The sequence below is a fragment of the Camelus ferus genome, chromosome 32 (genome assembly GCF_009834535.1).
Source record: "Camelus ferus isolate YT-003-E chromosome 32, BCGSAC_Cfer_1.0, whole genome shotgun sequence".
In the NCBI taxonomy this organism is placed as follows: Eukaryota; Metazoa; Chordata; class Mammalia; order Artiodactyla; family Camelidae; genus Camelus; species Camelus ferus.
The window spans coordinates 23,893,255-23,909,620 of NC_045727.1; the positions used below are offsets into that span (position 1 = coordinate 23,893,255).

Sequence of the window (16,366 nt, forward strand, 5' to 3'; positions counted from 1 at the left end):
TGTCGAGCAGATGCTTGAATGGAAATCTTTTATAATCATATAGCATCTTACTTTTTAAGAACCTTTTGAGGTGGCCAACCCGAGGCAGTGGATGGAACACATGGCTTTTCGCCACGTTAAAATGATGGTGCTGGGTTGAAACGATGGAACCCCCTCTGCCATTTATTTGAAGGGACTTGCTGAGGAGTCACAGGGGATAAAGAAAACAGCTAAAAACACCTCTGGAAGATGGAAGGCAGCTGAAGCCGTGGTTGGTGATGGAACGGGCTGGATAATCCTCAGATGGGACGCAGACCTCATGAACGCGGGGAGTAGAAACCCACTGTGGTGTATAAATGTTATAAACTTTAACAAGCAATGCAGATGATGATAATTAGTAACGGAGTGGGAAGACGTAAGAGGCTGGGCATTCGTTCACCTTCTGAAGACGAGACTCAGCCTTTACTAGCTAAAACGAACTCAGGACATTTAAGGCAATAAGAGAGTCAACACATTCAATCATGGCCTTCAACGTTAATTTTACTGTAAGCTTTTTTCACCTCGATTGTACCAGAATGTTTTCAACACCAGTATCTCTGGGGTCCACTGACACTTACTCAGAGTTCAGCAATTTCAATCTGGATACTTTGTCTTCCGTTCCATACAAGCAACCGTGAATTTAGCACATGTTATCAAAAACATGCAGAATATAATTATTAAAAACAGTATATTATGTCCTTCCTTCTACGCATTCATATCTATTTCCTTGTAGGCATGTGTACTTACATGATGGGCAATATTACCCACTAATGGTTAATTTAGGGTGCTGCCATCTGAGGGAATTTTTTGGTCTCACCTTGCTATGTCATTTAGAACTTTTTATAATAAGCTTTATTTTAATAAAAATGCTAATGCTATCGATGCACAGTGCATAGGCCTCCATCCGTCCGCAGGGCTACACATGGGATTAACCAAACCTGAGTAGTTTGTAAAATTGTCACTGAACCAAACTTGGATCCGCTCGCCCGCGCACAGTGAAGCCAGTCTACGGCCACGGGTCGTGGGGAAGGAAAGTACCGTGTTTGTCGCAAGGTGTGCAGCATGAGGTCGAGGACGCAGGATGGGCAGCGCGTGCTCAGAAGACCTGAGCTCCCGGATGGCTTCCGGGGAAGGGTTTTAAAGACAGGGTGAGGGGGAGGGCTGCCAGGTGCCTGCTCAGCTCGTGGGCGTTCTTCCGGTTTGGTTGGTGGTGATGTCAACGGGCGTCACCATCATCAACCTTCTGGTTCCAGCTTGTCTGGGGTCTAAATGCTGCTGGTCAGCAGTTACCGTCCTCCACCCGGTGGGGGTTCTAGTCTCTGCAGAATAACTCAAGGCATGGCTCCGGGTATTATCTACAGCCCTTGAGGGGGCAATGCAGGTCCTGGACTTTGTTTTATGGCTAAACCACGATTAATCTGCCTGGCTTGACTATTTTCCTTTGTTTTGGCATTTTCTCACGTCTCTGATTAAATTTGCTCTTTGGAACTTGGGGAGGGCTAGGAGGCTGACAAACGAGGCAGGCGGGGACACAGGGGGCTCTGTCCCCAGGAAGGCCCCCCAGGGTCCTGCTCAGTTTCAAAGTCAAGACCATTAAGCTAAGACCCCAGAGGTCTTATGCGGGTCCCCAAGGTCGTGGAGATGGTCAGCGGAGAGCTGAGATTGAGTCTAGGCAGAAGAGTCAGCCAGCCTGCCTCCGTAATGAGCCAGATTGAAACTGAGGGGTCCCACCATCTCTGTCCCGACTCCCCAGCTCTGGGCTGTAGTAAAAGTAGCCATAAAAAACCCAGAGACAAATGGGCATGGCTGTGCTTCAACAAAACTTCATTTACAAAGCCAGACATGGAAACCATGGGCCACCAACAGCTGTTTTCTGAACATAAATATTAGCAGTACTGAAAGCAGCTTAAAAAAACGTGTCATGTCACATTCCTGCCATCGAAATACCCAGAATCTGTCACCGATGGAGACAGACCCACAGCAAGCGAATTCTTTCCTGAGCATTTTCAGCCAGCTTGGTTTTCTGTCTTCCGTCTTGAGAAAATATGCGTTAGCAAAGGTCCGTCTGAACCCAGGCAGGTCAACACCTCTCACACCTTCATGGCGTTTGTCCGCCGTCTGGCTGAATCCAGTTCATTCTCCAGGAAAAATCCTTTTCTTTTCTGTTTTTGCATTTTGATGTGTGCTAGGAAATCTAAACATAGACATCTTATTATGTGCACATCCACATAATAGGTTTACTGAATATGACCGTTCAGATTCATACACTGTGGTGATGCTTAGCCGTGGGGAGTTGAATTCCACTGGGAGATTTGAAGTGTGGCCACCCACTCTTGAGCCATCGCATAAAAGAGCATTTAGAAGGTACACAGTGTTTAATCTGGTTGGACAAAGATGGTTATTTCCAGTCATTTGCTCGGTGTTCCCAGCAGACAGTCATCCTCCTTGACATTGTACACTTGCTCCTTTCAGCTGTGAAATCATTTTTACATAACGGAGGTAACAGCTGTTTGCAGAGCACCTCGCTCATTCTGGTTTATAGGAGAACGTAAAGGCACCATCTGGCTGAAGTTTATTCTGGAGACCGGTTGCCAAACAGCAGATAGACCATCCCATGATATACGGCCTCAAAAAAAAAAAAAAAAAATCATTGACAAACTTGCTTTGGGGCCAAGAGAGATGCAGGGAGTGTCTCACTGATGGAGTGAGGGTTAAACTAAAATAAATTCCAAATATATAAAAACCTATTTCTTGTTTAACATGCAAAATCCAGCCCCACTGCTGAAGGTAAAACTTCCTTTGGGTTGTTGTTCATCACTGGCTGCAGATCTGACAGCCTTTGGAGTCACGACGCTGAACGTTCATTCTCACGGGGGCTAGAGGAGGTCCAGGGAGGTGGGCTGATCCCAGGACGCGAGGCGGAGACAGCGTGGCAGACACGTGACTCCACGAGCACCATCTCCTCCTTCCTGCAAGGCCAAGGACAGCGTTGCACATCAGTGCTGCGTTCTTCCCTGTGGAGCCCAGGAATTTTACAGAAGAGCTCCAAGGGGAAAAAAAAGGCAGGAGAGCATCTTTCTGCCCTAAAACCCATGACCATCCATCTCTGCCCTTAACCAGATTCCTTTCCTGCCAGGTCATGGAGGCTCCAAACCCAAAACGCAGATTGTGCCAATGGGGACAGCCTCCCTCAGTCCCCAAGAGCTAGGTGTCCCAGGAAACTTGGATTAAAGCAGGAGAGCCACTCATTCATTCATTCATTCAACAAATATGAACAGCATGCCTACCTGCGTTCCGGCCTTGTGGGAGGTGCTGAGGACACAGTGGGGGCCAAACAGACAAGTCCCCGCCCTATCTGATTTGACATCTGGGGGAAAGACACATGGGGAACAAATCATTTAAAATAGTCACAACTAGGAAGAAATTAAATTAGTGTCATAAATTGAATAGAGGGATGAGTGAGGAGGGGCAGAGGGGAATTTTAGCCAAGCAGGTTGGGGATGGCATCTCTAAGGTGTCGGCATTTGTGCTGAGAGCTCATGGAAGAGAAGGAGACAGGTCTGAGGAAATTTTGGAAAGCAGGTCTCTGGGAGAGAAAAGAGCCAAGTGCAATGACCTGAGAGTCACTTTGGCAGAAGCAAGTCTTGAAATGTACTCGATCAGTTGTTTGGTTTTTTTTTGTTTGAAGTATAGTTGATTTACAATGTTGTACTAGTTTCTGATGTTCAGTCATATACATATTCCTTTCCATGCTCTTTTTCATTATAGGCTGTTACAAGATATTGATTATAGCTCCCTGTGCTCTACAGCAGGACCTTGTTGTTTATCCCTTCTATATATAGTAGTTAGTATCTGCACATCCTGAACTCCCTATTTATGCCTCTACCCTCCTACGTTTCCCGCTGGTTAACCACAAGTTTATTTACTATGTCTGTGAGTCTGTCTCTGTTTTGTAAATAAGTTCATTTGTGTCATTTTCTTAGGCTCCACATATCAGTGATCTCATATGGTATTTTTCTTTCTCTTTCTGGCTGACTTCACTTAGTATGATGATCTCCAGGTCCACCCATGTTGCTGCAAATGGCATTATTTCATTCTTTTTTATGGCTGAGTAATATTCCACTGTGTGTGTGTGTGTGTGTGTGTGTGTGTGTGTGTGTGTGTACCCACACCACATCTTTATCCATTTATCCATTGACGGGCACTTAGGTTGCTTCCATGTCTTGGCTAGTGTAAATAGTGCTGCTATGAACACTGGGGTGCATGTGTCTTTTTGAATTAGAGTTTCCTCCAGATGTGTGCCCAGGAGTGGGATTGCTAGAACATAGGGTAAGTCTGTTTTCAGTTTTTTAAGGAACCTCCATATTGTTCTCCATAAGGGCTGCACCAATTTGCATTCCCACCTACAGTGTAGGAGTGTTCCCTTTTCCCCACACCCTCTCCATCATGTTCATTTTGATTAGACTTCAAAATGGATCTCGATTCTGGCGTTGGATGCCTGAGTCATGGTGTCTTGGTTACCTGGAGCGGTCCAGGCAACATGAACTTGGTGGCTTAAAACAAACGAAATGTATTTTCTTACTGTCTGGAGGCCGGAAGTTCCAAGTCAAGAGGTCAGCAAGACCACGCTCTCCAGGGAAGAAACCTTCCTGCCTCTTCGTCTTCTGGTGGCCCCAGGCGTTCCTTGGCTTGTGGCCATGTCACTCAGTCTTTGCCTCTGTGGTCACATGCATTCCCCTCCCCATTTGTCTCTAGTTGCTCTCTCTTCTTCTGATAAGGACATCAGTGGTTGGATTTAGGAACCTCCCTGAATCCAGTATGATTTCATCTCAAGATGACCTGCCCAAGTCCTCACAGTTAGTTAAATGGTAGACCCAGGTAGATCTGATGACAAAGTTCACGTCATTTCCACTCTGCTGGGAGGTCTTGGAACAGGAACCAGATCTGAAGCTCTACCTTCATGAAGGAGTCGCGAATCTCGTATTAGAGGATGACCTGGCTGAGACTCCACTGTTGAAGCTTCTCCCTGCCCAGAAGCAGTGAGGGTTAACACAAACATGCACATTCTCTCTCCATCACAGATACTGCTAAGCAATCTGAAACATCTCCCCACTGATTGAACCATCTTCAACCTGGCACCATGACCAATCAATCAAGGGTAAGTGAAACCAATTTCCATCCCGGTTTTAGAGTCTCAAATTTATTGTTCTTTGCACCTGGAGACAGAATGATATTTCAGATCTCAGCATCCTTCTAGGGGAGGCTAATATTTGATTTCCAGATTCAGATTAAAAGTGAAGACTCAGATTCTGAAGTTAACCTTTCAGATTCAAATCGCTCTACCAGAGCCCATGATACCCTAACTTTGATTTCTCTTCCCCCTCCAGATCATTAAAATCTAACTCAAAAGCATGTCCTGTTTATCTGCACTGTGTGTCTGAGTCACGGTATGATTCTGAGGAACATTTCCCCAATTAAGGACATGATAACTTTGGTTTCCTATCTTCTGGGAGATCGAGGTCTCTAGACATTCTGCTCCTACTCAGAAGGATTGTTGTTAACGAATGGGGAGAAAAAAGAAGTCATAACACAAGAAGCTAAATGACATCATTCCCCCTGAATACACATATCTTTGCTCATGCAGAATGCAAGGAATCCAGCTCCCAAATGGCCCGAGGGTGCAGGTCATTCGTACCAGAGCCTTGGAAGCCACCAGCGGCGTGAGCTCTTCCCAGGACTTTGGGTACCACGTCCCAAAGTGCAGTCCAGCATCTGCTGAGCCAGGCGATGCTTTCTCAGCACAGATGGACTCAGAGGTTTCAGAACCAGGCTCTACAGTTAAGAGCCCCTTGGGTCTTGAACAAATGTCTTCCAAGAACTCTCCCATCCCCAGTGCAATCAAGTTCTGAGCCTCAGTTGCAACTTCTGCGTTCCTCTACCACAAGACCAGCCTGGTAAATTGTTTAAAACCATAGCAATGAGACACTGCATAATTACTGCCTAATTGCAGCCATTTCTTTGCCAGGAAGTCATATATTGTCTTTCTAAGACATTCTGATAAGCCCATTCACACGGGATTAAATACTTCCAGCCCCAAATGGCCATTATGCTTGACAGACTGATTAGCAAGTGTAGAGAGCTGCAAAGTACGGTCTGGGTCTGAGTAAATTGGATGCTTTGAAATTCACTAGAAGGATGCTTTTAATTACCCTGCCATATCTAGAGTCTACGTGTATTTTTTCAGTAAAATAGATTGCGGTGCCATGTGCAGTGCAATTTCTGACTAATAATATTTAATAGAGGCATGTCAAGCCTACAACTTGTAATGTTCTCATTTATGTTAAATCATCCCTTAATGTTTTTCTAATTGTTCTCCTGGCTTGATGGCCGGGACACTTTTACTACACCACAACAGAACAGCTGTCTCCAAACTAGTTGAAAAGACACTGGTTCTTTTTTTTTTTTTTTTCCCTCTCTTTATTTATTTTTTTCTCTCTCTCTTTATTTATTTATTTATTTTTATTGAAATATATTTGATTTACAGTGTTGTGTTAGTTTCTGGTACATGGCACAATGGTGCAATGATAGATAGATAGATAGATATTCTTTTTCATATTCTTTTACATTCTAGGTCATTACAAGGTATTCAATATAGTTCCCTGTGCTATACAGTAGGGCCGTGTTGTTTATCTACTTTATATACAGTAGTGTGTATCTGCTAATCCCAAACTCCTAATTTATCCCTGCCCTGCTTTCTGCTTTGGTTACCATACATTTGTTTTCTATGTCTGTGCCCAGACATAAAAAAGAATGAAATTATGCCATTTGCAGCAACATGGATGGACTTAGAGATGATCATGTAAGTAAGTAAGTCAGAACAAGAAAGACAATGCCATGTGGTATCACTTATATGTGGAATCTTAAAAAAAAAAATGATACAGATGCACTTAGTCACAAAACCAAAACAGACTCACAGACATGGTTCTTAAGAACTCAAAGCCATGAGGTTAGGAGAACAAGGAAAGGACTTTCTGCTAAGGCCTGGCTTCTGGTTTTTCCATGTGAATGCTGACAAGGACTCCTTCCTTGACCACACTTCAGTCTGACCTCTGTCAAAAAGGAGTCTTCTCTGCTCAGCGTTGGCCTTTCTCCCCCTTTCTATAGGATAACACATATATGTTCTCTCATTGTTTGCTTAGCAGCCTGTCCTGGAGCAAAGGACACAGGACACAGGGTTCCTCTTCCTTTCTTTACACAAGTTATTCATTGTGTAAATGAACAGTGGTTTATTCCAATTCCAGAAGCTCTCTCTATATTAGTGAGATTAGCACTTTATAATGTTTCAAAATGTTTTTTTCAGAAAGTCAGTTGTCTTTTAACTTTGCTTATGATCAAATTTGCTGTGCAACCTTTTTATTTTTATATAATTAAACATATCAAGATTTTCTTTCCTGGCTTTTGGATTTTGAGTGATGTTTAGAAAGGTCTTTCCCACGTCCAGAATCAAAGGAATTCACCTGTATTTTCTTTGAGTACTTCTGCATTTTTGTTTTGTTTTTCTTTTACATTTGAATCTTTGATCTACTTGATGTTCATTCTGGTACATGGTGTTTTACAAGAGTCTATCCAGTTGTCTCAACCCTATTTTAAAAAGTCCATCTTTACTCTTAAAAGTAAAAAATCAATTCCCTTTCTCACCCAAGCCAGTTTGAGTTGGGTTTTCTGTCACTTGTGATCAGAAGAAGCCTGACTAATGCAGATACAAATCTGAGTTATATGTGATTTAACAGGTGGCGTCCTGTGTGACTCTGAGCAGGATGCTAACCTTCAGGAAACCAGTTTCCTCCTTGGTTAAACAGGCAGGGAACGTAACTACAACATGGAGGTGTCCCATGCAGGCTTGGAGAGGCACACAGCAGGGAACCATGTCCCTGTCCCAGCTGGTGAGGCAGTAAAGCACAGAGGCTGTGGATCTCCAAACAGACAGCCAGAATTTGAATGCCAGCTCTGCCACTTGTGGACTGTGTGGCACTGGGGCAATTACCTAAGCTCTCTGAGCCTCACTTTCCTCACCAGTAAAATGGAGAAAAAAATAATACTTATTTCATCATCTCTCACTGAGGATTGTGTGAATGAATGAAAGCATGAATTAATGAATAAATGAAGGAATTAGTGCCATATCTGGGTCTTTTACTGACAAGTAAATTGGTGCTAAAAATACTTGCCCCTTTTTTGCAGCTTTAATATGTTTAAAGGACTTTTTATTAAGTTTGCAAAATGGATTTGGAACCAGGTTCCCAAACCCATGTCTTTAACTACTATGCTCACTGCCTCTATAGTGATTAACAAAATAGACAGGGTCTCTGTCCTGGTGTGGAGAGAAAGCAAGACACTAAACCAATCCCACATAAATGTGTTTCCAGATTGTAATAAAGGCTGAGGGAAAAGATTCACAAGTTACCAGGATAGCAAACAAAAATGAGGGTCATAATTTATACTGAGAGTAAGAGAAGGCTCCCCAGCCCCTCCCAAAGAAGTGACTTTAAAGCTAAAACCTAAATCAGTAGACGCACATTATGAGATTATGAGACTGAAGAATTGGGGAGGGGGGTTGGGAGGAATTGGGAGGAGAAAAGCATTTGAGGCAAAAGTAACATCTTGTTCCTGAAATATGAGCTAGCTGGCCAAAAGAAAGGAAAAACAAGACAACATATTAAAAAAAAAAAATCATGTCACCATGTATCAGTACAGTAATGCTGCATAACAAACAGCTCCAGTCTCAGGCTTAGGTCTGTTCTGTGTGTTTTTTCATTTGCCCTGGGCAAGAAGTTCCTGGGACTTGTTCTTTTCACAGAGAATGGAAGGAGCTCAGGAGAGTAAACAGAAACATTAGTGCCTCCCAAGGGCTTTGTATGAGTAATTTCTGCTCATGTTCCATTGATCAAAGCCAAGTCCTATGGCCCAAGCCAACTTTAATACCCTGAAGACTGCAGTGGGAGGAATTACAGACTCATGGGACAAAGGACATGAGTTTTAATGCAAACAGAAAGTGAAGAACCAGGAGCATTAATCCGATCTACCTATGGCACAGGTGTTCTGAGAGATGGTCATTTTATTGGTTCTTGAATATTCTTTGGGCCAATTAGGTCAAGGCATAAACTGGGTAAATGAGATGATAAAACTGAAGAAGTAGTTTTGGAGAAGGTCTATTCCATGAAGAGGAGCTGGACTTTATCCTGTAAACCCTGGGGAAGTGCTTCGTTGGCTTGCCTGACAGACTACTTCCAAGGAAAACGTTTTCTCCAACACTCTGGAAAGCCAAATCTTCAGCCGTTATCATCTCAGTCCAGCTAACAAGGCTAATTACTCATCTCTATAATCAATTAGTGAAAGTATGTTTTTTTTTAAACCCTCTTAGAAGGGTATTTAAAAGACCATCATTCACCTGAATTCAAAATGCTTCTAGATCTTTAGATGGTAGACCATGGTTCTTGCTGTCAAATTCCCCCCTGACTTTTTATTTTAAATTCAGATGGGCTCAGATGCCACATTCTGATAAATGCAGAATCCTCTCGAGGAAAAATATAGTCCCTGTTTTAAGGTTATTTATAAACATCTAAAATGGCAAGGGCCCAGTTTCAATGAGAATGTGAACGAAGAGCTAGGATCATTTTTGTATTTCACCACATCCCTTTCCCCAAATTGTCAAACCGTTGTCATGAAAACAGAAGCTAAGTCACATTTGGTTTTCTCAAGTAAACATTGGATGTTTGAAAAATACATGCTAGCTGCCAAGATCTACATCAGGCAATATAAGAGACAGATTTAGGCTCAGATTTAAGTCACAGGAAAAGAAAAATACATATATACAAGTTTATTTCTCTGGCATTTCTGGAGTCCAGAGGCCACCAGTCCAGGGCTCGTGTGGCCCTCCAGCCATTTTGGGGACCTGGCTTTTCCTCCTATGCCTCCCCCCACCCCTGGCCGTCTGGAATGGAGAAGTCCTCCGGAGCTGCGATGTCCCACTGCACAAAGCTCAGGAAGCTGTGCTTGCCAAGAACATCTCATCATCCAGGGTAAACTGCTGGAACCCATTGTAGGATCCATATTCTGGCCACCAGGACAGAGAGACAGAGAAGGGTACTCTCCTCCATTGAAGGACACTTTTTGGAAGTTGCAGGCACCACTCGCTTTTACACAGCAAGCCTTAAAACCCGTTCCAGGTCACACCTAGGCGCAGAAGAGACTGGAAAAGGCGGTGATTATGCTGGGTCATTGAGTGCCCTGCTGAACACCAGGATTTGTGTTCCTGGGGATGGAGAATGGATACTGGGGCCAAGTCCACTCTGGGACACACTTGGCCTGTTCCCAGCAGCATCGTCGGTCCCCTGAGCACCTGCTGACTCCACCCACCCCCGACTTCTCCCCTCCGGCTCCAGCCGCCTGGCCTTCCTGCTGTTCCTCCTACACATCAAACTGATGCCAGTGTCGGGGCCTCTGCACTGACTACTCCCTCTGCCTGAACAGCTTCTCCCCGGTTATTCACAGGGGAACACTTGACTCAGGTCTCTGCTCCAGAGTCAATCTCCTTCCCGGCACCCCCCCCCCCAGGTCCCTGCCACCCTCTGTCTCCTCACCCAGCCTTATTCTGCACCCTCACTCTGAGGGTCTGTTTTGCCTTTCAGATAAAAAAGAAAGAGGTGCCCCCTACTTCACCCCCATCTCTGCCTACCTGGAACCCTTGGGGGGGAAAAGGCATTACTTTAAAACAGAAGAAAACTTAAAAAAAAAAAAAACCAAAAATGCAGTGAGGCTCTGGGGGAACCTGGAACCGCAAGGAGAATTTCAGGTGGCTGGTAACTTTTGAAAAACAAATGTTACTTTTCAAATCTAAACTGGGAGCCTGTCTTCCTGAGGCGTCTCCAGTTAGCTGTAAGAGCTGAGAGGGCTTTAAGGCCAAAAGCAGCGGGAGGGAGGGAAAGCGCGTAGGGAATCTTTCTGTCTGGGCTGGGGTTGAGCCCGGGCGCCCAGGGGAGAGGCTGCAGGCCCTGCGCTCGGCGGTGAATGAGTTTATCCTGTGGGTCTCACCAGCCTCAAGGCCAGAAGTGTTTTTCTCACCTCTCCCTTGCGCCCAGGTGTCCCGGGATCCCGAAGAGCCACTGTAAGCGCAGCCTCAGTCCCGGCGGAGGTGAGACCCTGTCCTGCCCACAACCCCCGCGCTCAGCCAAGGGCGCGAGGGGCCGGCTGCTGCTCCGGGCGCTGTTGCCACCTCGTCCCCTACCGATCCGAGTCTGCTCGACTCCACCCCGGCGCCACGTGTGCATAATAAACATGGCACCGGTTAGAGGCTCACCTCGGATCTGGAGACGCACCCAGCGTCCCCAGGCACCAGCGCCCCTGAGCCCCACCACCCCTACAAGCACCCTGCCCACCTCGTCGGACCAGGGGAGTCGCCTGCGGGAATGACCTCGCATCTCTGCCAAACGGGGGCGCCCCATGAGCTGCGCTGGGAGCGCACGTCCCTCAGAGGGTCAAGGTCGGCTCCCGAGATCCAGGGCTGGGAAACGAAGGGCTCAGAGCCCGGCTCACCCTTTGGATTCCCAGTCCCAGTTGGACCTAATTGGGGTGAGAAACGGTGGGGTCCCGGGGTTTGGGGAAAGAGGGTGCAAAGAACCGGGCTCCCCACTCCAAGTCCGTCAGAGCACTGGGCAAACAGCGTCCAGCACCCCCTCCCCCGCTCGCCCATCCCCCTGGGTCGGCAAAGCGGTCCGCAGCCGGTCTTACGGACGGGGTGTCGGGTACGCGGAGCCCAGCGGGGTCAGCTGGCCCAGGGCAAAGGGGCGCCCCGCCACGCGCTCCCACTGGGACCAGCGTCCTTGCCGGATCCCCGAGCCCGGCCTCGAGTTCAGGCTCCCTCCGCCCGCGCGCGCCTGGAAGCCTGGGGGCCCGCTCTCGGCACCCGGACGGACAGACGCGCTCCTGCCTTGCCGTCCCCAGGGCGCCCGCACCCAGCTCAGACGCCCGCGCCGCCCCGGGGCCGCATCTCCCCGCGCATCCTGCCGCCCCGCCTTTCCAGTCCCGCCGCGGACCCCGCGCGAGGAGGGGACCCGGCGGCTGAGTCCCGAGCCGCCCGCGTCTCCGATTCGTGCGTCCTGCCCGGCGGTGCCCTCGCCGCGGCGGCTCGGGCTCCGGCCACCGCCCGCGCGCCGGCGCTACCCGCAACTTCTCTCCTGCCGCCGTTTCCTGGTCCCACCCCGGTTTCCTTCCCGACCTGGGGCTCCGGGACTGTCCCCGGCTCGCGGGCGGGGCCCCCAGCACCCTCATGTCGCCCGCGCGGATGCCGAGCGGGAGGTGAGCGGGGCGCAGAACGACAAGCGCGCGGGATGCGGGGCGCCTCCTGCGCGGGGGCCGCGGCACAGCAGGACGAAGATGGACAGGGTGGGAAGGCTCTCACCGGTCTGGAACCCGCTCCTCCGGCGAGGAAACTGCGAGTTTGCCACCTCCGGCCTGGGCCCCTGCGGCGCGGTGCTCGGCGCTCTACCCAGTGCCCGCCCCTCGGACGCGGGAAGGCCCCTCCTTCCCCACCCGCCGCCGGGGGTCCCTCGGGGCAGGCGGTCGGCGCTTCCCACTTGTAAATTGCTCTCTTGTCTTGGGGGCTCCAGGAATGAAAAATCCCGCTCATCTGGTAACCATCTTTGACCTACAGTAAGAGAGCACGCAAGAGTGAACGAGGGGTCTGTGTTTATACAGATGGACATTTGCCTGGGTTTCAGGTGCACCTGGGAAAGACTCAAAACATACGTGCGAAAACGTCCCATAAACTGGTGACAGAAGAAAGGTGAAGGGCTCCCCAGTTGCCCATTTACTCTCCCGCAGAACTGTTCCCACAATAGCTTCCTCCTGCAGCACTGGACCCGGAAAGCCCGGCCGCCCGCCGCCCCTCATCTCCTCCTCCTTCCCCACATTTTCACCAGCGCCCTGCGTGGTTGCCTCAGCCGCCACCCAATCGGATTCTTTCTGTTCCTGTGGGATCTGGGGGTAGTGGGAACCTGAGCCACCCCTCCCCCGGCCATCCTCCAGTGTACAAACAGCACTCAGACCCCAGCTGCCCCCCGTTCCCCGCACCCCTCTCCCAGCGCGGGACAGCCACCTCTCTCTCCAGGACAGGGCCACCCTCCTCCCTCCCTGAGGATGCTCAATCCAACCTCAGATAGGAAACAGACTGGGTCACGTGTCACCATTGTTCTTCGTTAGTGCCACCACTGAGGACGCCCAGAGCCAGGAAAGCATTTCTAAGGAAAAAGAAACAAAATCTCGTGACTGAATGAGAATACAAGAGAGGTGCCAGACACCTGAAAGTCCATCTGGGTCCCAGACTCAGGTGCAGGGAGGTGCCAGGGCTCAGAGGAGCTGCGGGTGGGCAGAGAAACGCAGGTCCCCCAGGACAGCACCTTTGGGAATCCGGACCCAGGCTGGGGCGAAGGCGGCTGGCTGGTTTTCCAAGTTGATTCCACTTGGCAGAGGTGGGAGAAGGCAGCTGAGAAAACGGGACACCGGGCCAGAGGGGTCAGAGTGACATATGGGCTCTCACAGGTCGAGGGAGCAGAGTCATGGCTTTTTTTGGTTTGGTTTGGTTTTAAAGAAATTATTGCTGGAGGAGACGTTTAGTCAGATGCAAGCATTCCAGTAAAAGGTCCCAGGTCCCAGGTCCCAGGCCCCAGGCCCCAGGTCCCAGGTCCCAGCCTGTCTCAGCATTGGTTGGTTCCCTCTTGCTTGCTCATCTCTGTGTCTGATCTCACTTGCTAGAACTTTCTACTTCAGTTTGTGTGTGTGTGGGGGGAGGGTAACTTCTGCTGTAACACTGCAGGAAAGCCCCCACACCCTTTTGCTGCTCTGAGGTCAATGCCTCCGATGAAGTCCGCCTCTGTGGAGACTGGCCTTCCGGGAAAGGTAGCAGGAACCTAGCTTCTCCAGATGACACACTGGTGACTTGTAATGCACCCAAAGGCTGAGCTATCATGGAAAAAAAAAAAAAAATTAAGGACCCTTTTAAGTCCTGTCAGCAAAAAAAGGATTCACTGGCTTATAGAACTATGAAGTTTAGAGATGAAGATGGCTTCAGGTACGGCTTGATCTAGGGGTCAAATCAAATGGTCACGTCTCTGTCTTGATTGCTCTCTTTTGCCATCTACTATTTTGTTCCTCATCATATGTTGGCTTCTTTTCTTCTATAGCCATTTAGCTTAAGATCCTTTTAGCCTTAATTCTCTCATCTTTAAAGTGAAAATATGAAAAATGCATTCCTTGTTATAAAATATTAAAAGAAAAATCACTCCTAGGATGATTGTGAAGATTCTATAAGATCATATACATACCTTGCTTAGCCAAATGCCCAGGGTGTAGTAAGAGCCCCAGAACTTAGCTGTCATTGTCACCACCGTCCTTATAGCCACCCAGTGCAGGCAAGGTGAGTGAGACAAAATGTGACTGCAGCATCACCCCCAGTCTGCTGCTGGCCCATATGGTACCTTTGTAAAATTAGGAAAAGGTGCTCCTTCTTCAAAATGCTGTGTCATCTTTTTGACAACTATCATAATAAAGACCATATTTCAGTCGCGCTGGCAATTATAAAACTTATTTTTATTTAATGTATCACAAAGAAAAACAGATTCTGCCTGCTATCATGATAAGATGCATCTCCTGTAAGATGCCTCCCTACCTCAGCATCGTGAACATGGAAGTGTGTGCTTTGGAACTGATGAAATAGGAGTGTATGCTGCCACCATATCCGATGTGAGTGTTCTCCTGTTACGATGTGGCTCCGATGCACAGTGCACTGCTAATTTCTCAGGTCTGATGTTTGATGCCGTGTCCTTTCTGGATCCTGGCATTCCTTGAGTCCCTGGACACCTGAGCCCAGCCCACAGGCCCCAGGACCACAGATGGTAGGAAAAGATAAAAGGACAAAACCCAGTTTGAAGGGCCTGGTCCTGGGTTAGTCGGTAACAGGTGCAGGGAAAGGGCACATCCGCTCAGAGCTGGAAGGAGGCGGTCCTAGGTCGGCCACTTTACCGAGTGGCCTTGTGAAAGCCATGCCACCTCCTTGAGCTCAGCTTCTTCACCTGCAGACGTGAGGCGGTAACACGCATGGCTCTGAGCTGTTTCAGGATGCTCTGATGCAGGTCGCGCAACAAACTGCGCTCCTTGAAACTGGCTCCATTTCACCCCTTCATAATCACTTTCAGACCATCCAGAAGTGTTTTCTTTGCTGGGATCTAAGACATGGCAGAGAGAAACTCCTCTACTGACTGAGGAGACGTTTGTGGGCAATATCTATGCCGGTCATTCAGCTGTGACCGTGGACTCCACACTCTGGGGTGTGGGGGTGGGGGTCTGCAAACACATCTCTGCCTGGCCAGCTTCTCTCTGTGCAGCTTGGCCAACGGGGGCACTGGAGAGAGCCTATGACGGTGGAAGCTCCTCTGAGACCACCTCCACATGCTGTTCCCCCATTGCCACCCCAGCAATGGCCCCTCGCTCTGTCCTTCTCAGAAGTCTTGGTCTCAGCTCCGTGGAGTTCCTCATCTGCACCCTCAAGGCAACACCACCACCTGGGGGTGGTCCATCTGAGGTCTGGCCTCCAGTTCGCAGAGCCCCCACTCCGCATTTCTAGGTGCCAACATCACCTCTGGTGTTTAGGGAGTTAAAATATTTCATGCACAGAGGTATTTATGTTCAGCAAATCCTGGTTCCACGTCACTCGCTCAGGGCCCCTTTAAGAGGAAGGCATGAGTACTTTATTTTCTGGTACTTAAAGCATATCACAATATAAAATATTATGATTTAATGCGGAATATTGGTAGGAGGAGTTGAGTGATTTTTTAGGGTGAATTCACTGAAAGGGATATTAAAGATGTTTGTAGAGAAAATACATTATTCTGCCCATGAAAATGCATCATATCTGTATTGGAATGCAGCAGGAAACTGATGCGAATGTAAAATAACAGCCCATTAGCTCTGAAAAAAGGTACAAAATTACATAAATGAAAGAAATATGTTGGCTTAAGTGAATGTTGGTACAAATCAGGAGAAGAAATGCCACCGAAGATGCTGGGAAATGGGTTCTTATCTTTTATTTGCGGCATTATAAAAGCAAATGGCAGCCCTGTGATGCAGAAAATATTGGTGACTAAAAAGCAGATCACAATATAAAGGTAAATGAAATAAGAATGAGTGTCTCAATTGGCAAGCAGAGAAATTAAGCAATAAGAAAAACATAAATTTGACTGAATTCTCACGCAGGTTGCTAGAGTGAATGTCGACAAGCCAATATTGCTGCATAAATCGG

At 47.9% G+C, this 16,366-nt stretch overlaps 1 long non-coding RNA gene across 1 annotated transcript; it reads right to left on the minus strand.

The window, feature by feature from the left end:
• Window positions 1-498: 498 nt before the first annotated feature.
• LOC116660946 lies at window positions 499-4,911 on the minus strand. Its single transcript, XR_004316649.1, has 3 exons — window positions 4,601-4,911; window positions 3,306-3,385; window positions 499-2,644 (listed from the first exon to the last, which is right to left on the minus strand). It is a non-coding gene; the product is annotated as an uncharacterized LOC116660946 (long non-coding RNA).
• Window positions 4,912-16,366: the final 11,455 nt, after the last annotated feature.